We start from the raw sequence: 24,263 nt of genomic DNA, 5'->3' as shown, positions 1-24,263 counted from the left end.
GTATAAAGAAAATATTAACAGATCTAAAGGCAGAAATAGACAGCAATGTAATAATAGCAAGGGACTTTACTATCCCATTATATCAATGGACAGATCATCCAGACAGAAAATCAATAAAAAACATCAGCTTTAAACAATATGTTAGACCAGATAGATGTAGACAGATATATAGAAAACATTGCATCCAAAACAAATAATCTTCTCAACTGCATATGTAACATTCTCTAAGACTGATTATATGTTTCAATCTTAACTGAAGTCATATCAAGCATCTTTTCCAACCACAATGGTATGAAACTAGAAATCAATTACAAGAAAACTAAAAAGGTCACAAATATGTGAAGACTAAATAACATGCTCCTCGACAACCAATGAGTCAACAGAGAAATCAAAGCAAGATAAAAACATACCTCAGGAGTTCCCGTCATGGCGCAGTGGTTAATGAATCTGACTAGGAACCATGAGGTTGCGGGTTCGATCCCTGCCCTTGCTCAGTGGGTTGATGATCCAGCATTGCCATGAGCTGTGGTGTAGGTCGCAGATGCGGCTCGGATCCCGCATTGCTGTGGCTCTGGTATAGGCTGGCAGCTACAGCTCAGATTCGACCCCTAGCCTGGCAACCTCCATATGCACGGGAGTGGCCCAAGAAATGGCAAAAAAACAAAAACAAACAAACAAACAAACATACCTGGAGAAAAATAAAAACGAAAATACAACATACAAAACTTGTGATACAGCAAAAGCAGGTCTAAGGTGGAAGCTCACAGTGATACATGTCTACCTCAAGAAACATATAAGCAATTTTACACCTGAAAGAACTAGAAAAAGAACAGACAAAGCACAAATTAGTAGAAGGAAGGAAATAACAAAGATCAAAGCAGAAGTAAATGAAACAGAGTCTAAAAAGACAATATAAATACAATGAAACCAAATCTTGATCTTTTGAAAAGATAAACAAAATTGACAAACTTTAATTAGACTCACCAAGAGAAAAAGATCAAGGGTTCAAGCAAATAAAATTGTAAATGAAAGAGGATGTATTATAACTGACACCACAGAAATATAAAGAATCAGGATAAAATACTATGCACAATTATGTACCAATAAATTGAAAAACCTTGAAGAAATGAATGAATTCCTAGAAACAAACAACAATCCATGTTAAATCATGAAAAAATGAAAATCTTAACAGATTGATTACTAGTAATAAGTTTAAATCAGTAATCAAAAACTCTTTACAAACCAAATTCGAAGACTAGACAGCTCTACTCGTGAACTCTACTGAACATTCAGAGAATTAGTATTAATCCTTCTCGCATTTTTCCATAATACAGAAAAGAACTGAACATCTTCAAACTCATTTCACAAAGCCAGAATTACCCTGATATGAACCCAGTCAAGGATATAAGAAAATTACAGACCAATATCCTTGATAAATAAAGATCCAAAATTCTTAACAAAATATTAGCAAATCCATTTCAACAATATGTTAAAAAGAATGACTCAAAGAAAACTAATAACTGTTATAACTTTTTAATAAGGAAACAAAACAAAAATCCTTACCAAATCAAATCCAGCAATATTTAAAATTAATTATACACCATGAACAAGTCCCAAGAATGCCAGGTTGATTTAATATCCTCAAATAAATCAATGTAACACAATAGTAACAGAAAAATATGATCATCTCAATAGACAAAAGTCAAAACTTCTTCAAGACAAAAACAACCCTCAAATTAAAAATAAACTTTCTCTGCTTGATAAACTTTCTCTTTGTCATCTACCAAAACCGAATGGCTAAACATCATACTTAGCACTAAAAGATTGATTTTTTTAAGGAATAATTTAAAGATCTTTTACCAATTAATGTACACTGCTCAAATTTGGAATCTTTTCCAGTGCTTTTATACTTAAAATATATTATAATATTAAATATTCATCAAAGACATAATTCCACTGGCTGCATAATATTCTATTAAATTAATGCACTATAATGTATTTAAATAAGCCCAAAGCAATCACGAGGAACAAAAACCAAGCAGGAGGCATAAATCTACCAGACTTCAGGCAATATTACAAAGCCACAGTCATCAAGTCAGTGTCGTGCTGGTACCAAAACAGACAGACAGCCCAATGGAACAGAAGAGAGAACCCAGAAATAAACCCAGACACCTATGGTCAATTAATCTTTGACAAAGGAGGCAAGAACATAATATGGGAAAAAGACAGTCTTTTCAGCGAGCATTGCTGGGAAACCTGGACAGCCACATGCAAATCAATGAACCGAGAACACACCCTCACACCATGCACAAAAATGCACTCGAAATGGATGAAAGACCTAAATATAAGACAAGACACCATCAAACTCCTGGAAGAGAACCTAGGCAAAACACTCTCTGACATCAACCTCATGAATATTTTCGCAGGTCAGTCTCCCAAAGCAGCAGAAATAAAAGCAAAAACACCCAGTGGGACCTAATCAAACTGACAAGCTTTGGCAGAGCAAAGGAAACCAAAAAGAAACCAAAACGACCACTTACAGAAGGGGAGAAAATAGTTTCAAATGATGCAACTGGCAAGGGCTTAATCTCTATAATATTCAAACAACTTACTTATATGACTCAACAACAGAAAAGCCACCAGCCCCATGGAAAAATGAGCAAAAGACCTGAATAGACATTTCTCCAAAGAAGATATACAGATGGCCAACAAGCACATGAAACAATGCTTCACATCTCTGATTATTAGAGAAATGCAAATCAAAACTACCATAAGATACGACCTCACACCAGTCAGAATGGCCATCATTCATAAGTCCACAAAGAACAAATGCTGGAGGGGTGTGGAGAAAAGGGAACCCTCCTGCACTGTTGGTGGGAAGGTAAGCTGGTACAACCACTATGGAGAACAATATGGAGGTACCTTAGAAATCTATACATAGAACTACCATATGACCCAGCAATTCCACTCTTGGGCATATATCCGGACAAAACTTTCCTTGAAAAAGACACATGCACCCTCATATTCACTGCAGCACTATTCCCAATAGCCAAGATATGGAATCAATGCAAATGTCCACTGACAGATGGTTGGATCAGGAAGATGTGGTATATATACACAATGGAATACTACTCGGCCACAAAAAAGAGCAAAATAATGCCATTTGCAGCACCATGGATGGAACTAGAGACTCTCACACTGAGTGAAGTAAGTCAGAAAGAGAAAGACAAATACCATATGATATCCCTTATATCTGGAATCTAATATATGGCACAAATGAACCTTTCCACAGAAAAGAAACTCATGGACTTAGAGAATAGACCTGTGGTTGCCAAGGGGGAGGGGGAGGGAGTGGGATGGATTGGGAGCTTGGGGTTAATAAATGCAAACTATTGTTTTTGGAATGGATTAGCAATGAGATCCTGCTGTATAGCACTGGGAACTATGTCTAATCACTTTTGATGGAGCATGATAATGTGAGAAAAAGGAATGTATACATCTATGTGTGACTGGGTCACCTTGCTGTAAAGCAGGAAATGGACAGAACACTGTAAACCAGCTATACTGGAAAAAAAATTTAAATCATTATAAAAAAATAATTGCTACAGTTGGATTTTTTGTATCCTCTTTAAAATTTAAAATATTTTCTTTCTTTTTTTTTTTTTTTTTTCCCACTGTACAGCAAGGGGGTCAGTTTATCCTTTCATGTATACATTACAATTACATTTTTCCCCCACCCTTTCTTCTGTTGCAACATGAGTATCTAGACAAAGTTCTCAATGCTATTCAGCAGGATCTCCTTATAAATCTATTCTAAGTTGTGTCTGATAACCCCAAGCTCCCAATCCCTCCCACTCCCTCCCCCTCCCATCAGGCAGCCACAAGTCTTTTCTCCAAGTCCATGATTTTCTTTTCTGAGGAGATGTTCATTTGTGCTGGATATTAGATTCCAGTTATAAGTGATATCATATGGTATTTGTCTTTGTCTTTCTGGCTCATTTCACTCAGGATGAGATTCTCTAGTTCCATCCATGTTGCTGCAAGTGGCATTATGTCATCCTTTTTTATGGCTGAGTAGTATTCCATTGTGTATATATACCACCTCTTCCGAATCCAATCATCTGTCGATGCACATTTGGGTTGTTTCCATGTCCTGGCTATTGTGAATAGTGCTGCAATGAACATGCGGGTGCATGTGTCTCTTTTACATAGAGTTTTGTCCAGATAGATGCCCAAGAGTGGGATTGCGGGGTCATATGGAAGTTCTATGTATAGATTTCTAAGGTATCTCCAAACTGTTCTCCATAGTGGCTGTACCAGTTTACATTCCCACCAACAGTGCAGGAGGGTTCCCTTTTCTCCACAGCCCCTCCAGCACTTGTTATTTGTGGATTTATTAATGATGGCCATTCTGACTGGTGTGAGGTGGTATCTCATGGTAGTTTTGATTTGCATTTCTCTTATAATCAGCGATGTTGAGCATTTTTTTATGTGTTTGCTGTCCATCTGTATATCTTCTTTGGAGAAATGTCTATTCAGGTCTCTTGCCCATTTTTCCATTGATTGATTGGCTTTTTTGCTGTTGGGTTGTATAAGTTGTTTATATATTCTAGAGATTAAGCCCTTGTCGGTTGCATCATTTGAAACTACAATCAAAGCCATTTATGATAAACCCACAGCAAATATAATACTCAATGGGGAAAAACTGAAAGCCTTCTCACTCAAATCTGGAACAAGACAGGGATGCCCACTCTCACCACTGCTCTCCAATTGCTGTGGCTAGTACTGGAAGTCCTAGCCACAGCAATTGGACAAACAAAAGAAATAAAAGGCATCCATATAGGAAGAGAAGAGATCAAACTGTCACTGTATGCAGATGACATGATACTATACTATACTATACTAAGGACTCAACCCCAAAACTCCTTGAACTGATTAATAAATTCAGCAAAGTAGCAGGATATAAGATTAACATTCAGAAGTCAGTTGCATTTCTGTATACCAGCAATGAAATATTAGAAAAGGAATAGAAAAATATGATACCTTTTAAAATTGCACCTCACAAAATCAAATACCTCGGAATACACCTGACCAAGGAGGTAAAGGACCTATACGCTGAGAACTATAAAACTTTAATCAAACTTTAATCAAAGAAATCAAAGAAGATGTAAAGAAATGGAAAGATATTCCATGTTCCTAGATTGGGAAAATCAATATTGTGAAAATGGCCATACTACCCAAAGCAATCTACAGATTCAATGCAATCCCTATCAAATTACCCATGACATTTTTCACAGAACTAGAACAAACAATCCAAACATTTATATGGAACAGCAAAAGACCCAGAATCGCCAAAGCAATCCTGAGAAACAAAAACCAAGCAGGAGGCATAATGCTCCCAGACTTCAAGAAATACTACAAAGCCACAGTCATCAAAACAGTGTGGTCCTGGTATCAAAACAGACAGACAGACCAATGGAACAGAGTAGAGAATCCGGAAATAAACCCTGACACCTATGGTCAATTAATCTTTGACAAGGGAGGCAAGAACATAAAATGGGAAAAAGAAAGTCTATTCAGCAAGCATTGCTGGGAAACCTGGACAGCTGCATGCAAAGCAATGAAACTAGAACACACCCTCACACCATGCACAAAAGTAAACTCAAAATGGCTGAAAGACTTAAATATATGACAGGACACCATCAAACTCCTAGAAGAGAACATAGGCAAAACACTCTCTGACATCAACATCATGAATATTTTCTCAGGTCAGTCTCCCAAAGCAATAGAAATAAGAGCACAAATAAACCCATGGGACCTCATCAAACTGAAAAGCATTTGCACAGCAAAGGAAACCCAAAAGAAAACAAAAAGACAACTTACAGAATAAAATATTTTCTAAGGCATTATTATTATTATTATTTTTCTTTTCTGGAGCTGCATCCACAGCATACGGAGGTTCCCAGGCTAGGGGTCTAATCAGAGCTGTAGCCAAGGGCCTAAGCCACAGCCACAGCAACACCAGATCAGAGCTGCCTACGCGAACTACACCACAGCTCACGGCAACACCAGATCCTTAACCCACTGAGCAAGGCCAGGGATCGAACCTGAAACCTCATGGTTCCTAGTTGGATTAGTTAACCACTGAGCCACGACAGGAATTCCTAAGACATTATTTATCAAAGTCTATATTTCTATTATTTTCATAATTTAATGATAGCTCAATTGTGAATAAAAATTGCACCTCATAACAAAACATTTGGCCGTTTCTTTCTTTCTCCCTTCCTCCCTCCCTCCCTCCCTCCCTCCCTCTCTCTCTCTCTCTCTCTCTCTCTCTCTCTTTCTTTCTTTCTTTCTTTCTTTCTTTCTCTTTCTCTCTTTTTAGGGCTGCACCCCAAGGCATACGGAGGCTCCCATCGGAGCTGTAGTTGCCACCCTACGCCAGGGCCACAGCAACCGAGATGTGTTTGTGACCTGTACCACAGCTCATGGGAATGCTGGATCCTTATCCCACTGAGCGAGGCCAGGGATTGAACCTGTGTCCTCATGGATGCCAGTCAGGTTCGTTAATCGCTGAGCCATGATGGCAACTCCTTTTTGTTTGTTTATTTATTTATGGTCCTTTAAATAAAGTAGATTTTGCTCTAAAGTCACCTACCATGTCATGTTGTAGACAAGAAATATGAGACCTAAGTACATGAGCATTATCTATTTTACCCAAATGCTAATCACTCAGTTAAAAAAATGTGGTAATTACATTTTTCAAGGTATATCTAGAATATGCATCTTTTTACCTATTTTGTATGTAATACAGAGAATCCTTATGCTGTGAATAATTAATTATTGTTTTTTACTATAAAAAGTTCTCTTCAGCTATGCCTTTGATTACTAGTTCTGTTCGTTTGCTTTACAGTACTTCCTATAATTGCTCCTTTTACTTCCTACTTACTCAAATACAACTTTCATCTTTAATTCTTTGTCATTTTTGTTTTGACTGCCAAAGAGCTTCTCAAGTGCATCTTACATTCCATGGATAAGTTATTTTTCTATTAGACCTGGGTGGTTCATTTGTTTTGCTTTATATGCTTATAATATCACTTAATTACTTCTGGTATAAAGATAGACCCAGAATAGGTTTCTAAAATGACAGGCACTGTGAATTGTTCTTGATCTCATTTTGCAGATGAAGGTCAAATTGAGAGTTTGATGGAAGCAGATACTGGTCCAAAAATTAGCAAACAAATAAAAGCAAATAACATTGCTTTATAGGCAAAGAGGTACAGACTTATAAGAAGAACATGTAGCGATGTGGATTTAACATAACTACACATTACAACATAAAGCAGTATTTTACAAATAAGAATGATGAATCTTAGAATGAATCTTAGAATCACGTAAACTGCAGTTCACCTACCATACTCATTCCTATATAACTACATCCAAATATTGATGGTAATAATAATGAATAGAAGGAAGAATATATATATATAATATATATATACACCAAATATTACTTGCAGAACGTTGTGATAGGCATTTTACCTCCTTTTTTTAAGTTTTTGTTATAAAGAACAAGAACTAAAAGCTGAAAATAGAAATATAAAGTTTTATGGGTTTTATTATTTTGTTGACACTTAAGCACTGACTACATTTTTATCTCATGGAATTCTAATAAATATTTTCCAATTTTCTGAATTATATATAAATTCCAGTTCCTAGTCAGGGAATAATTTGGCCAGAAGTTTAATATGTATATGAATATATAAGTATAAAAATATGTATACTTAAAGATCCTATATATTTTCATTACATACCTTACAATCAGATTATTTAAAGATTTTTAAGTAAAATAAGTTTAAACTAATTTGAATATTTCCTAAACAGTCACATTGTATACATTTCTATCTAAATAATAGTGACAAATAATTGAGTCCTAGTATTTTCCTGCCAGAAATGGGAACTTTCCAACAGAACAAGAGGAATTCTCAGTAGAAATACCTCTCAGGACAAAGATCTCCAGGTCAAAGTAGTCATTTAATTTGAATTTTCAACACAATATTAAAGGGTTGTTTCTCTTCAGCTGCCACCTATATGTCATTGATCAGGAACCTTTTTTATTTTTGTGTTCCAGATGTTAAAAAATGTTGCTTTCATAGATAAACATGCTTTAAGCATCTTGCTTTAACTACTCAAGGTCCAGAAAATAAATGTTGCAATATAAATGATGCAAAATGTAACAACATGAAACAATACTAATTAGACATTATAATTAAAGAAAATGCCTCTAAATGTATCATTTTTTAAGAAAGGCTGGGGACTATGGTGATACACTCCATAGAAATGAATTCAGAACAGGGCTTTGTAAATTTGAACCACTTTATGAATGTTGGAGAAATGTTTTAATATCCAATTTGCATTTTTCTTTTTGCATATGTCAGGAAACAATTAAAAATTATAGTTTCTCTGATATCTGTTAAGTATTCTATATATTCGAACTTCCTGGTACCTTTTTTTTTTCCTAGCATGTATCATTCACTAGAAGCCTGAAGTACTCATGTAAAAAAAAAAAGTTGCTTGTAGACATGCTGATGACTTCAAATATTTCTGCACTTCACTGAATTGCTCATTCACCTGAGTGTTTAACAGTGTCAATGTGTTCAACATTATCATATTTAATTGAATAGTTCAACAAGATAATATGCCAGGGCATACACCATCCTGTGAAATCATTCAGTGCATTAGGCTAACAATAAATAAAGCAACACTTAAATGCAATACAGTGGGCTTAGAGGAAACATACAAAAAAGGAGACAAAAAAGGGAGACAAAAAAGATAAGGACTTTTAAGAAAATAGGAAAGAAGGATGGATGGATGTCTGGGAAGAGATTGCTGAATTCTGCTATCACCAATTCTTAAACCTCATTTTCCTGAATGACACTGAGAGTAAATATAACTCATAAGAAGAAAAGAGAACATGTTTGAATATTATGTACATGGCAAGTGAGTACTTTTTTCTGGTATTTAAACCTAGACCAGGATAGTAGACACATTTTTTTTTTTTTCTGAAAAAGGATCAAATAGGAACAATCATAAGTCTTTTGGGGACATGAAAACAGCCATAGATAATTCATAAACAAATGAGTGTCTCTGTGTTGCAGTAAAACTTTATATACAAAATAGGCCTAATATCATTGATGTCTGATCTAGATAGCGAAGTCAACTAACCCTTCAGCTTAGATGGTCTGAAATATCATGGAAGCTAGAGTCATGCCTTTAATTTTATTAGGAATTCAGCAATTTATTTTTAGAGGTCATTCTTTTTCTTTCATAGAGTGACCCAAAGCACATATGACATTAGTTCCGTGCAATCGCTTTCTGTTTTAATACCATTCTGAATATCAAGACCTTCATTCTTTAGGCATTTTGCATATTCTAACACTATTGTCACTTCTAGATATTCCTTAATATTCATTATAGCAAAGAAGCTTGATGATGTTCCCCTTACTAACCCAAATTTTACTTGTTCCCAGTATGCTGAATACCTCTTTATCAAGTAAAGTAGGAGAAAATTCAAATGCAAAAGAAGGTTTCAAATAACACACAAATGACACAATGTGTCAGGCTTTTCAAATATGTTTAAAATTTCAATTTATGCAAATAATCATATTCTAATATTAAAATTACTAAAATAATTTATACATTATAGAATTACATCAAGACTTCCATTCATTCTATGGATATTAATCAAGGATGATATTTCTAATATTTTCAGACTTGCTAACTTTAACTGGAATATAAATCACAACAACAGCATCTTTATGTTTCTGACTCCTAGGATCAAGATAGGTGCTCCTGCAGATTCTTCCCAAAGCTGCTGAAGGTTGGCAAACCCTTATGAATCTAAGAGTGCAAGGCTTGCATTCTAGCTTTTTCACAGGTTAAACGTGTGGTCTCAGATTATTTAATGTCCCTGAATTTATTTTTTCAGAAATGTAAGATGATGACAATGATGCCTACTACAGATGACTGTTGTAAGGATTAAGTAAGAAAATCTGGAGTTCAATAACATTAATTTCATCTTTCCCTATCCTAAATGGAAGCTTGTTAGAGTGAAAAAATATCATAAATCCTTTTTATTAGAGGATAACTGATTCAGAAAAAAAGCCATTTAAAAGAGAGACCAAATTTTTATTGTAATTAAAAAGAGGTCAATGGCCTAATTGGGACTTTACTTTGAAAAATGTGATTAAAAATTCTGGATTTAACTTTGTTTTTAACAAAATAAGTTTAATCTTGTAAGTATAAACATGTGCTAATTTTTAGGGTAAAAGAAAGGCACATGTTAATAGAGAGGGTGGTATAACTGTTTTGGATAAAATATAATAATAATATGATATGCTATATATGAGGTTATTGTCTTTACATTTCAAATTTGAGCTCAAAAAGCATTCTTGCAAAACAAAAATCACAAAGCATTTAAACAGGGAATCATTCAAAATAGGGAAATAATGGATAAAGGATAAGAAAACAATGAACTACTTACTACTTAGTCAATTATAGTGTGCATCTCTAGTTCAGCTTTTTTGCATACCTTATTTTGGTCTGAAATCAAATTTTCTTAATTGTAACAGCAGAGTGTTAAAGTATGCATGTATTTTAAAAAAGTGTCTAAATGTTAGGTAGAAATTGTTTGATTATTACTATTACATGCAAATTGTGGGAACAACCATTTGAAAAAAAAACTGTACTGCTGAATTATCTTCATTTGGAAGATATTAAAAAGTATTGAGGAAATATATGAAATGATGTTCCTACAGTTGTGATTAGAAGTTCGCATGCGGCTGTAAAGATATGAACCACAATTAGCCTTACAAATGTACCAGCAAGGAACTTAAATACAATGCACAGCTTTCTCAGAAGAATTCATTTACTTCTGTATGGAAAACTAGACCTTTAGACCAAATCAAACATATAATATTTCTCAGTGGATTTTTTAAATTTTTATAAAATAGAGGATAAATAGTAATTGAAATTAAAAGATATGGTATAGACATGAAACATAGTAGTCATAGTTTTTGTTTAATTCTTGACCTCATAACACATATGATTCAAAAATGTTAAGGTCACATAATATAATGTATGCTCTTTTCTATTTTTTTCTTCTTAGTTCTTCCAGCAGATACCATTACCACATAAACTTTGACACATTCTAAACAGACCAAGAAACTAATTGCTGTCACTATGAGTAGTTTGCTACCAAAGTTAGAGTATTTATTTAGACATTAAATCAGTCCTCCCTCAATGAATTGGAAATTCAATTATAGTGAAAGGAACAGATATGGTGACCCTTTCTGTGACTACATCTTGCATATAAATGTATCTAGATCATAAATGACTTTCATTTTCCTAAACACTGCTTATAGTGGGTAAGGGCAACTTATTGCCCACTTACTTAAGTTAAACTAGTACCACATAAGTATTTTCATAAAATACATAAATGGAATGAAATCTCTAATTTAAAATATAAATGAAATCAGTGGAACTTCATGCTTTTTAATATGTATGAACCACATGACCATGAATCAGGTTGAACAAGATCTTACAAATATAAATGTATAACTTGCAGGAAGTATCTAAAATTATATAAGGATTCTTATAGAGGCATTTGAATAATATACCACATTTTGCTACTTAGGGATCTGAAAATGTCAATAAAATGTGGTCTGTAAAAGGAGGAAATCTTAGCTAATTACCATCCTTATCAAAAATCTAAATGTGTTGGCTTATGAATATATACATATATATATGCATATATATACTATATACTACTGGAGTAAGATTAAGAAATAGCCTTATTTTTTTTGCTATTTGGTAGAACTCAAGATAACTTCACTTTAGGAGCTAAGTAAAATTTAAGAAGAATGAATCTTAAAATATCTATATCCTTCTATATTGAATGTGACCTAGTTGAGGACAAGCAAAGTTCATTGCTATCTGAAAACAGTTTTAGAGCATGTGAAGGAAACTGGATAAAATCTGATAGTTGAAATAAAGCTTCCCAGAAAAAAATTAAAAATAAATTATTTGGCATTCTGTAGATATTTCAAATCACCAAATTGAAATTATGTCCATCCAGAGAAAACCCATTTGTTAGCCATCAACATCTGGAAGATTAATCAAATCTGGCTTTCTTCTGCATGTTTCTGTCCTGTGGACCCAGCCCTTACCCTCTAACACACAACTCCCTGTGCAAAAACAAACCAATCATTACAAGTTCAGTACTCTATTCCAAGAGCCCTTCTAGATTTAGTTCCATCTTATGTTATGGAAAACAAAACTGGATTATTTAACATTTAAATACCCTGCAATTTTTATATAAGGATGTTTAATCTGTTAAAATAAATGGTTATTTTAAATATCAGAACTTTATGGTCCATTGATTATAGATGTCTATAATCCTCAATATTGCAGCCTTTATTATTCTATAAACATTACTCTTCTTGATTCCTGAATCTCAAAAACTACCAAGGGAAAAATAGCTAAAAGTTCATAGGATATTCTGAAAAACATAAATTTAAAAAATAGAATGCAATAGTAAACTATAATTGGAAACCATTTACATTGTAACCTGTTTTGAAATATAAGCTCTTTGAGGGTAAGACTGTGTCCTTTAAGTGGTAATATATATGTTTGTATTTATATGAAACAGAAAAGAATAGTAATTTTAATATGTTGCTTGCTTATTTATATGTGAAATATAAGTACATAAGTTCCATCTTTGTATCTGCTTACTTATTATGAATGTTGGTTTTAGAACCAATATATTTCCGTGTCAAATAAGCACAGATGACACTTCGGTCTGTTTCACATCCCCATGGGCCTTATGATGGCTTTCTGCAAGCCACATAACGGTCTCTCTGACATTCAGGTTTGGATGTCATCCAACTTTTTAAAGCTAAATGTAGACAAGACTAAATTATTACTCATAGGGTCTCTTCAACATCAATCTTTATATTTCTTTTTACTTCTTTTCTCTGACATCTAGTATATCCTCCTCAATGTCTCAGAGCTCATAACACTGAACTGATTTTAGATGCTGAGCTTTGTTTTTGATGTCCATATTAATCAGGTTGCAAAGTCATCTTATTATCATCCTAGGAGCTTTTGCAGGATATATCTTACTGAGTCTCCCAGGGACAGAAAAACCCTCGGATATGCTTCCACTATTTCTTGCTAGGATTACCACAATTCATTATGTTCTGGTCTACCTGTCACCTCTACTCCTAGCTGCTTATAGCTGGTGCAGAGGCTGGTAATGTGTAAAGGCATACAAAAACTAGCAGATCTGATCACATTACTTCAGCAAAGGGGAAATTCTGCTCGCCTCTAGGAAAGCTGTGGATTGTATTTAAGCCTTTATTCCACGCAAACATGACAGGTTTCCAAACTATATTTAAATAACTTGTTTTCACTAATTGCTATCTTTCTTTAGGAAAAATACCAAGCATTAGAAGTATTCATTTCCAAAAGCAAATCTACCTCACAGAAAATATAATAGTTATGATCCTGAAGGTTGAATAATTAACATTTGATAGACTGATTCCCACTTTTTTGTGAACTTTGGAGGAGGGCTTATTATATAAAAGAATCTTGTTAAAAATCATATATTATTTTGTCATACAAATAATCAGTCATATGTTTATTTGTATTGTAAACTTGAATGTGAGTAGTAGGGTATTAGGTTTGATAAGGGAAGGAACACCTGCATTAATGCTATAAAATGAGCAATCAATTCTATTTCAGTCTGGATTCTAAACTGTGAATAAGTCCTTCAGGAAAGCTAGCACTGCAGGGACATATTTACAATATTGACCCTCATCCAGTCACTCACAGAAATTTACCAAATGAACAAGAAAATATACCTACCTTCTATTTCAGATGTGATTCATTTGTATATCTACATTTCTTCATTCTGGAGCATGTTTCACCTTACTACTTTCTAGGTTATCCTAGTCTGGCGTGAAAGGATCATCATCAGAAATCCACTCCTTATGAGACTGAAGAACTTTATTTACTTCATCTACTATGTTAAAGGTGATTTGTAAGGTTCTTGAATGTGGCAAGATGTCTTTGACCACATCAAATCCATAAAAAGCATAAATAATGAGAAGACAAAAGACATGCTATACTCTCTCCTTGTCTGTGCTCCTCACCTATTTCTTATGTTTATCAGTCCTATTGAAGGCCCCTTTTATGATAGACTTCAAATATTATTTTAACATAAGCATGTTGTTATACAACATTGTAACTGGTGTGTCAAAAACACTTGCTAGGTAATAAACCTGAAGAATGACAGTATCTCCCAGGTTCTTTAATTGCTTCAGGAATTGGAATACTAAAGGGAGGCAAAAAGCAAGTATATATCCTTACTAATATTTATGACAGACTGTAGGTGGTGAGGGACAATGCTGAAGATAAGAAGAATCTTGAAACTAAAATTGTCCTTGAGATAAAAGACACTGAGCTCCTTTTGAAAATCAATGATGACATATTACCTAAAAACACTGTTATTTGATTTTCAGAGTTTACTAAGTAATAAGTAGGAAGCAAACTTTGGAAGACCAATTCCTTAATAAAATTGTATTTTGTCAAAATAAAGGTAAAAGTCTTCTGTAGGAGTAATAATCAGCACAGTGTCCTAAAGTAATGGAAATTTTATCCTTTGCAGCCTTAAATCCAGGATCATCCTCTCCTTTTATGAATAGTCTCCTCCTTACAATATCCAGAAAAGTAATTGTTGCAACAGTAAAAGCAAGAAGCAGCAACTTACTTTACCATAAACTTTTTTTCTCCTATGAGTTTCTCCAACTCCCACACCATCCTTGATTGGCAGCAAAGTTGTTATGCTTCCTATTATCAGTTGATCATAAAGGCTTTTCTCCACCTCTACATGAATTAAAAACATACCCAATAAGATGTTTTGAGAATTCCACCCACTGAAAAAAGTCTTCCTGATTATAATGATTAAACAGTTTTCTTTTCCCACAATATGAGGAAACACTAAAAACCCTTATGCTGCAATTAAGTTTACAAGATCCATTAATTTATTTCTTAATTTACTAAAGTACTATTTATTAAGTAATATCATATCTACAAGACAACCTAGGTACATATTTAAAGTGATATCAGGAGAGGGTTCAAGAGGGCAACGTAGGAAGATCCTGAACTCACATCCTCCCTCAAATATAACAAATCTACACCTATATATAAAGTAATTCCTTTGAAAAGGGACCTAAAAACTGGATGAAGAGAGCTTTAACAACCAAGGTCAAGACAGGTAGCTGAGGCCAAGGGAAAAATACTACACCCCAGCAGCAGTGATCCAGAATTGGGAAGGGTCACAAACATATGGATCTTCTCCCTGAGGAGCAAGGGATTCGAGCTCTGCATTAGGTACCTCAAACCCTAAATCCTGCACAGGAGAAACACACCACCAAAACATCTGGCTTTGTAAACCAAACTGACAGGGAACATGCCCAGAAGAACTACGGAATTGCCAGGAATGTAAAACTCACTCTTAAAACTCTATCGTGTGGACTCACTCAACCTGAAAACCAGCCCCCAAACACCAGATTGAAAAACACATAGATCTTAGGCCAAGGGGACATACTAATATAAAAGCATCTACCAGAGAGGGAAGAATCAGTTGGAATGTTTCCCAAAGACTGAGACATTAGTAGGAAACATTTTTGCAATCTCAGGCTACTTTACTAATGCCAGTACTGGTGGGCACAATTTTAAAATTCTCCTTCTAACCCCACCTCCAATGGGCACACCCTGAGAGCCACAACCATCCCTGATGTTTGCCCAGAGCTCACAGCTGGCCACTGCATGTCATATCAATAGCTGTGGCCCTGCCACAACAGGAGGGCACAGGCAACCTATATAGGGGACATCCCTTGAGCATCTGGCTCTGTTGGCCAGGTGAGATTATGCTTCTTAGTCCCACCAGACATCTCCTATGATCAGCCACTCTTTCAGGACTGGGAGAGGTAGCTGAATCACCTAATACAAAGAAACACATGCATTTAGGCAAAATAAGGAGGCACAGGAATATGCTCCAGTAAAAAGGATAAGAGAAAACCTTGGAAAAAGAACAAATGCAACGGAAATAAGCAATCTACCTAATAAAGAGTTTTGATCTTCTTGGACCTGGACGTCTGTTTTCTTCCTCAGATTAGGGAAGTTTTTATCTACTACTTCTTCAAATAGTTTTTCTGGCCCTTTATCTCCTTCCATGGGACTCCTATAATGAGAATTTTATTCCACTTGATGTCCCAAAGTTTCCTTAAGGTATCTTTATTTATTTAAATCCTTTTATTCACTATGCTTCTATCTAGGTGAGTTCCATTGTTTGGCAAATATTGTTATAATTCTTCTAAATCTAAGAAGGAAAACTTTTTAACTACTTATGAAGTTTATGTACTTCTAGTATTAAAGTCTTACAAAATAATTAAACAAATGATATAAAATTTATTTTTTAAATTATACTCATAGTTCTTAAATAATAGCATAAAAATCAAACTGTATTAAAATATAATCCAAAATGAATTAAAAAATAATATAAGTAATTTTCAAGTATTATTCACCATTCCTCAATAGGTCAGATTATAAATGTACATGATCATCTCAAAGAGGTCTAAAATGCAGTAGCTAAAATTCAAGATCCATTCTAGAATTTTTAAAAAATTGAATGTTATTTCCAAAGCAGTAAGAATCTGCACTATGCTGAATCCATCATAACCAGAAATAAGACAAAATTATACCTTCATACTTTTTACATGAAACTATCAGAGCAATTCAACATGAACATAAAAGCAACAACAGAATAAATATATAAGTATTAAAAATAAGGTCAAATGATCATCAGCAGCAAATAAAAGTTCTGCAATCTTAAACAAAAATTTACAAAAGAAAAAAAGCTTCAAGAAAGAGTTCTTTATGATGATAAACTAGTATTTCAAAAGACAATGATTTTCTTTTAGCAATATTTTTTTTTTTTTTGTCTTTTTTTGTCTTTTTTGTTGTTGTTGTTGTTGTTGTTGCTATTTCTTGGGCCGCTCCCGCGGCATATGGAGATTCCCAGGCTAGGGGTTGAATCGGAGCTCTAGCCACCGGCCTACACCAGAGCCACAGCAACGCGGGATCCGAGCCACGTCTGCGACCTACACCACAGCTCACGGCAACGCCGGATCGTTAACCCACTGAGCAAGGGCAGGGACTGAACCCGCGACCTCATGGTTCCTAGTCGGATTCGTTAACCACTGCGCCACGACGGGAACTCCTGATTTTCTTATATATCAGTCAATACTAACTATAAAATGTAATATGAAAACTATAACCCCCATTGGACACAAATATATAAGAATATTAAATTCCTCAAAATAAATTTAATGAGAAATATATGGAAATATGTAAAGAAGTAACATAAATTTAACTTAGGGACTTAAAATATTATGGATGGAGATTAAAGTTGTGTTTTTAAAGAGTCAATATTATAAACTTTCCAAATTGGAAATTCCAATCAAACTTCCAACAGAATTTTTGGAAGGAAACTTGAAAAAAAGTTTCTAGAGTTTAAGAAAAATAAATTAGATAAGGAAAGACTTAAAAAAACTATTTTCTGTAACATGTTTTAAATATACAGCTGGTTCTCTGTATATGTGGGTTCCAACTATTGATCAAAATATTCAAAAAAACAAATTCCAGAAAGTTCCAAAAAGCAAAACTTGAATTTGTTGTGTACTGGCAACTAGTTACATAGGATTTACATTGTATTTACAACTATTTACATAGCATTTACATTGTATTAGGTATTATAATTAATCCACAGATGATTTAAAGTATATGGGGGATGTGTGTAGGTTATATGCAAATACTACATCATTTTATATAGAAGAGTGGGCACCTGTGAATTTTAGTATCCTGATGGCCCTGGAACAAATTCCCTGCAAACACTGAGGGACTACTATACATAAATACAATTTAATATGATGATAGTTATGAAGACATAAATAACAGAATAGGAAATAATATTTAATAAAAATAACTAGAAGAATCCTTATATAAGAAATGTGATACTTAAAATTAGAGTAAATAATTTTCAGAAACTGGATTATAGGAAAAAATGTAAATTTAATTGTTTGACAGTTTGAATGTAGGTTATAATACATATTTTGCCATAAAAATTCCACTTTTAGGAATGTATTTTAAAAATCAAAATACATTATAAGTTAAAAATACATTTATTTTAGTGTTAATGGAAATAGAATTTAAAAGAAATGTAAAAAATTGAATTAAAACACATGTATTTATTAAAATACATTCTTGCACATGAAGCATTATGTAGCAGTTAGTGCAATCTTGTAGAACAATGTTTATACAGTGTACATTGAATGAAAAATGCAGGTTTAAAAAAAGACATGATTTTTTTTTCTAGCTGAGGTGCTTGAAGGTTGGTCTTTATTTTAATTATATATTACATTTTATATAACTAGCAACTATTTTTATAAAAGCAATAATTACATATTTTTATTTTTTAGGAAGATAAGCATTTTAACCAGGGTTAACCATGTACACCATATGTGATCTTGGGCAAATACATTAATGTCACAGAGTCTCAGTTCCTTCAGCTAATAATTAGGAAAAAAAAAAGACTATACTGCTTATATGTTACATGTAATAATATATGAATAATATATATTGTTACAAATATTAATATTAATTAGAAGAAATTATCCTCCTGTTTAATTCTATTAAGAAATATGTGATGTGCAAAAATGAGAACATTAAAATATGGAGGATATGGAATATAGCCAGTATTGTATAATAATTATAAATGGAATATAACTTTTAATAATTGTGAACCACCATGTAGTACATCTGAAAATTATACAATAATATATATATTATACTTCGATTAAAATAAAATCAAATATGAATGTGATATTTCTATCTTGACTATTTTAAATTTTGGAAAAGGGGGTCTGTTTTGGGGTAAATAGAAGAGTGGGAAGTTCTCAAAAAAGCTTTCTGGTCTTTTCTACTTACCTCAAGAAAAATTTCAAAGTTCTTTTTATAAAAAAATCCCAATTTTTAATATCATTTGATATTAATATTAAAATACAGATATGGCATACAACTGAATTTAAATGGGTGAGGTTCAGGAAGATAAATACATAGCTGTAAGCTTTATTAACTTCAAAACGTCAAAAATCCTAGTACTAGAAAATCAAGTAATAATAAATTTATGTATTTATTAAGAAAAGTTTGGTCTTATAGTCACTGTTTCATAACGAGCCTATTTAACAAAGCTTTGCCACAGATTTTACATTTACAAAACATACATATCTTTATCTGTGACATACATGTTAGGAAAGGAATTATTTTAAAAAGTGGCTTGTTTTTATTTTTTAACTGCTCCTGTGATGAACTGTGAATGTATAAAGAGATTTCTTGATGGAATCAATTTTTTGAGGGTTGGCATGCTGTAGGGATAAGGAGGAGTAAAGCAGTTGTCAATCTTACCTAAGAAGACATTATGGTTATTCTTGAAAGGCATTTTGAACACAAAAAATAGCACTAACATTATTTGCTTATACTTTCAATTCCTATAGGACTTTTTTCTAAATCATTTTATATCAGCTTTAAAAATGTACATGTCCATAAGGTCAGTAAAGTTTAATGAATAAGAACTTTGCAACTGAGAGATTCTAGCTTTCCCTCACTGAGATAGGTGCTAATTTCTCTAGACACAAGTTCCTCATCTGTAAGACAGGTAACGTAAGAGACTTGCTACATAAGGTTTTTGGGAGAATTAAGTAAGATACTTCTTGAGCCCAAATTAAACCTGGCACAGAAGAAATAGCAATAATTGTTAAATACTTTAAATAATACCACTGATAATTATGTAATGTCCTTTGGTTCTGTAACTAATCCTAAAAAAGCATGGCATAGTTGGGAAATATCTATGTGTAAATTTTGTTAATATTTTAAATATGAACTCTTTAAGACCACTGTATTGATTAGTAGTTAAAAGCGTGTGCAGTTTTTCTTATAAATACAAAGTATCTTGAAAACTTTCAGGACTATTTTAAGCGTCAATTTAGGTGTTAGTAGTAAAAGCGTTAGTATGTTAGAAAATAGAATGTGTACATGTATGTGTAACTGGGTCACCATGCTGTACAGTAGAAATGAAAATTGTATGGGGGAAACAGCAATTTAAAAAAATTTAATTCTCATGTAAAAGAAAAAAATTTAAAAAATTAAAATAAAAGCAGTAGTAGTAAAAGCTGCAAAGCACTAAGTATTAAGTATTTGTTAACAAATTAAAAACCTGAAAGTTACATCAATATCCAAATAAAATATTATTTAATAATGAGTATTTCGAATAAATAAAATGGTCAGAAATAAATTCTTCTATATACCATCTATGATGAAAATGTGTTATGTTTATAAAAATTAAATATATTATTTTAAAACTTAAAATTTTATTTTGTTTAACATGTATTTTTAAACAGTTTGCAAAGAAAAATTCTACATTGACTTTAATGGCATACCTGTCGACCTAAAATATGTATTATTCAGGAAACCAGGCTTCTCAGAATACTGTGGCATAGAATATGTGATTATATTTATTGTTTTTAGGTAGAAAGTAAAAACAAAAATTGTTAATGGTTCATGACCTGCACATATATCTGAAAGTTATTAATTGATATTTTCTTTTCTTGATGTATCACTATAACATATCACATATAAATGTTAGAGTATATATATTTTATAATATTTCAGAAATTCTGAATTTTTAAAGAGGCAATTACTAAACACTTTTCAATATGAGTCCTCTACAACATAAGAAAGTTTCAATGGATGGACACTCTTTAAATACTTTAATTTCTTATTTTTATTTAATTTTGAGCTACCTCACATGCAAATTTCCTCATAAAATAAATTGGAATAGGAGGGATTTGTTTGGTTTGGTTGCTCTTTTATGTAATAAGCAGTTTGAAAATAATTCTATTCTGAAATGAAACTTTCACTGTATCAAGTTATTATTTTTCCTTAGCACCAGACATGAAAAAAAAAAATCCACTGCTATTTTAACATCATATTAAAGAGTAAAAAGACCTTTCCACAGGGTGAGAAATTGCCTTTGGTACTGTCAGTTAAATGTAATATTTTCCTCAAGAACTAGGAGTCACCTTTATTAACACAGTTGATTATAGTGGCATCTGTTACCCCATTCTGAATTTAGAAATCCACTAAGTTTTTCCTTTTTCTCACATAGATAATCTGGCTTCCATATCAAATAAGAAAGCTGTCTCACTTTTTGCTCTGACTCCATTAATGTCAAACTTAGTTTAAGATTAATTGTATTAGAAGTCTTGTGGTTAGAAGTGACAGAACCAAGCTTTAAACAGATTAAGATAAAAACAGAATTTTACAAAGTTGTGAGATGTCTCACTGAACCCAAATATAACAATGACTTGGGGAGTCAGGAAAAATAAGAATGACTGATTTTCTTCTCTGCTTCTCTCTAAGGTTCTACTTCATTTTTCTATCTTTCTATCATTGTTTCTTCATCTTCTCCACAGGCCAGGACACATGGTCATTTAACTGTTTCCGATAGTCCAGACCCCCAGTGACAGCACAACATTCTTGGCCCCAAGTCCTAAACCTTCTGGATAAAGATCTGGTGTCCCATATCTGGCAAACTGCCCACCACAAACCAATCAAATGAAGTCAGCTGTTTATAAAGTTGATCCTGTGGTGACAATATGGACGGTAGGACTGGGGAAGACACAGACTTAGAAAAAGTGGAAGCTGATGGTCCAAAAAAATAATAGATATCCACTGTACTAGGGCCTAACCTAGACTATTATATACAGAGACATACCTCGTTTCATTGCACTTCTTAAATATTGTATTTTTTACAAATTTAAGGTTGACAAAAAACCTGTGTTAGCAAGTCTATTAGTGCCATTTTTCTAACTGTATTTGCTCACTTCCCGTCTCTGTGTCAGACTTTGGTAATTCTTGCAATGCTTCAAACTTTTTCTTTATTGGTGATCTATGAACAGTGATCCTTGATGTTACTATTATAATTGCTTGGGGGTACCATGAACCACTCCATAAAAGATGACAAAGTTAATCAATAACTGTTGTATATGTCCTGACTGCACCACTGAGTGGCTATTCTGTTGTCTCTCTTCCTTTCCTTGGTTTTCCCTATTCCATGAGATACAAGAATATTGATATTAGCTCAATTAACCATCCTGCAGTGACCTCGTAAGTTTTCACATAAAGGAAGTGTCAAAGATATCTTTTTTAAAATGAAAGCTAAAAATTACTAAGCTTTGTGAGGAAGGCATGATTTATGTAACAGTTCTGAAGCGGAATTCCTTATGCAGGACACCTCAGGTTTTTTGCTTTTAAGGCCTTCAACTAGTAAGATGAGGCCCAGCCCCACCACCCACATTATCAAGGGTAATTTCCTTTACTTAAAGTCAACTGATTGTTAAAGTTAATTACATCCACAAAATGACCTCAGAACAACATTTAGACTAGATACCACAGCCTAAGCTGACATAATTAACCATCACACTATACTTTCTAAGACAAAGCCCCCTTTTTAAAATAGCATGCTATAAATGAGGCCACACTCACCAGTTTAATTCCCATATAGGCCAATTAGATTTAGCACCATACCACTTTCACCCTACCTAAATTACCATCCCTCAAATTCTATCTCACATGTAAGTGTCACCTCTAAAATCTGTTTTCTATCAATCACTGCCTGCTTTTGGTTACATGGTTAACAGATTGCCATAGTACTAACAACTTAAAATAGGCAAAGGGTTCATACCTTTAACTTGTGTACCAAGACCAACTCCTTAACCAAAGTCTAGGTCTCCTGTAAACCAAATAATCCAAGCAAGCCAAAATCTATTACCTCCATAAGGATTCCTAAAAGCCATTTGATATTTTAACAGTAAAAACATCATTTGCCCTTAGCAAAATCTTTTTTTTAAGGTTTTTATTTACTTTTATTTTTATTTTTAATGTTTTTTATTATTTCCCCAATACATTTTTTTTCTACTGTACAGCATGGTAACTCAGTTACTCACACATGTACACATTCTTTTTTCTCACATTATCATGCTCCATCAAAAGTGATTAGACATAGTTCCCAGTGCTATACAGCAGGATCTCATTGCTAATCCATTCCAAAAACAATAGTTTGCATTTATTAACCCCAAGCTCCCAATCCATCCCACTCCCTCCCCCTCCCCCTTGGCAACCACAAGTCTATTCTCTAAGTCCATGAGTTTCTTTTCTGTGGAAAGGTTCATTTGTGCCATATATTAGATTCCAGATATAAGGGATATCATATGGTATTTGTCTTTCTCTTTCTGACTTACTTCACTCAGTGTGAGAGTCTCTAGTTCCATCCATGGTGCTGCAAATGGCATTATTTTGCTCTTTTTTGTGGCCGAGTAGTATTCCATTGTGTATATATACCACATCTTCCTGATCCAACCATCTGTCAGTGGACATTTGCATTGATTCCATATCTTGGCTATTGGGAATAGTGCTGCAGTGAATATGAGGGTGCATGTGTCTTTTTCAAGGAAAGTTTTGTCCGGATATATGCCCAAGAGTGGAATTGCTGGGTCATATGGTAGTTCTATGTATAGATTTCTAAGGTACCTCCATATTGTTCTCCATAGTGGTTGTACCAGCTTACCTTCCCACCAACAGTGCAGGAGGGTTCCCTTTTCTCCACACCCCTCCAGCATTTGTTCTTTGTGGACTTATGAATGATGGCCATTCTGACTGGTGTGAGGTCGTATCTTATGGTAGTTTTGATTTGCATTTCTCTAATAATCAGAGATGTGAAGCATTGTTTCATGTGCTTGTTGGCCATCTGTATATCTTCTTTGGAGAAATGTCTATTCAGGTCTTTTGCTCATTTTTCCATGGGGCTGGTGGCTTTTCTGTTGTTGAGTCATATAAGTAAGTTGTTTGAATATTATAGAGATTAAGCCCTTGCCAGTTGCATCATTTGAAACTATTTTCTCCCCTTCTGTAAGTGGTCGTTTTGGTTTCTTTTTGGTTTCCTTTGCTCTGCCAAAGCTTGTCAGTTTGATTAGGTCCCACTGGGTGTTTTTGCTTTTATTTCTGCTGCTTTGGGAGACTGACCT

General features: G+C 33.6%; 1 protein-coding gene across 33 annotated transcripts in view; it reads right to left on the bottom strand.

Annotated features, from left to right (window-relative positions):
* LOC102160801 (uncharacterized) overlaps positions 1–24,263 on the bottom strand; it is a 1,256,521-nt gene that overhangs the window by 702,857 nt on the left and 529,401 nt on the right. The window lies entirely within an intron of this gene.

This window comes from Sus scrofa, chromosome 1 (genome assembly GCF_054392235.1).
Source record: "Sus scrofa isolate SSC_HxYL_T2T_F1_AM1 chromosome 1, Sscrofa_HxYL_maternal_Yorkshire_Landrace_v2.0, whole genome shotgun sequence".
Taxonomy (NCBI): Eukaryota; Metazoa; Chordata; class Mammalia; order Artiodactyla; family Suidae; genus Sus; species Sus scrofa.
This window is presented reverse-complemented; position numbering and strand designations above follow the sequence as displayed.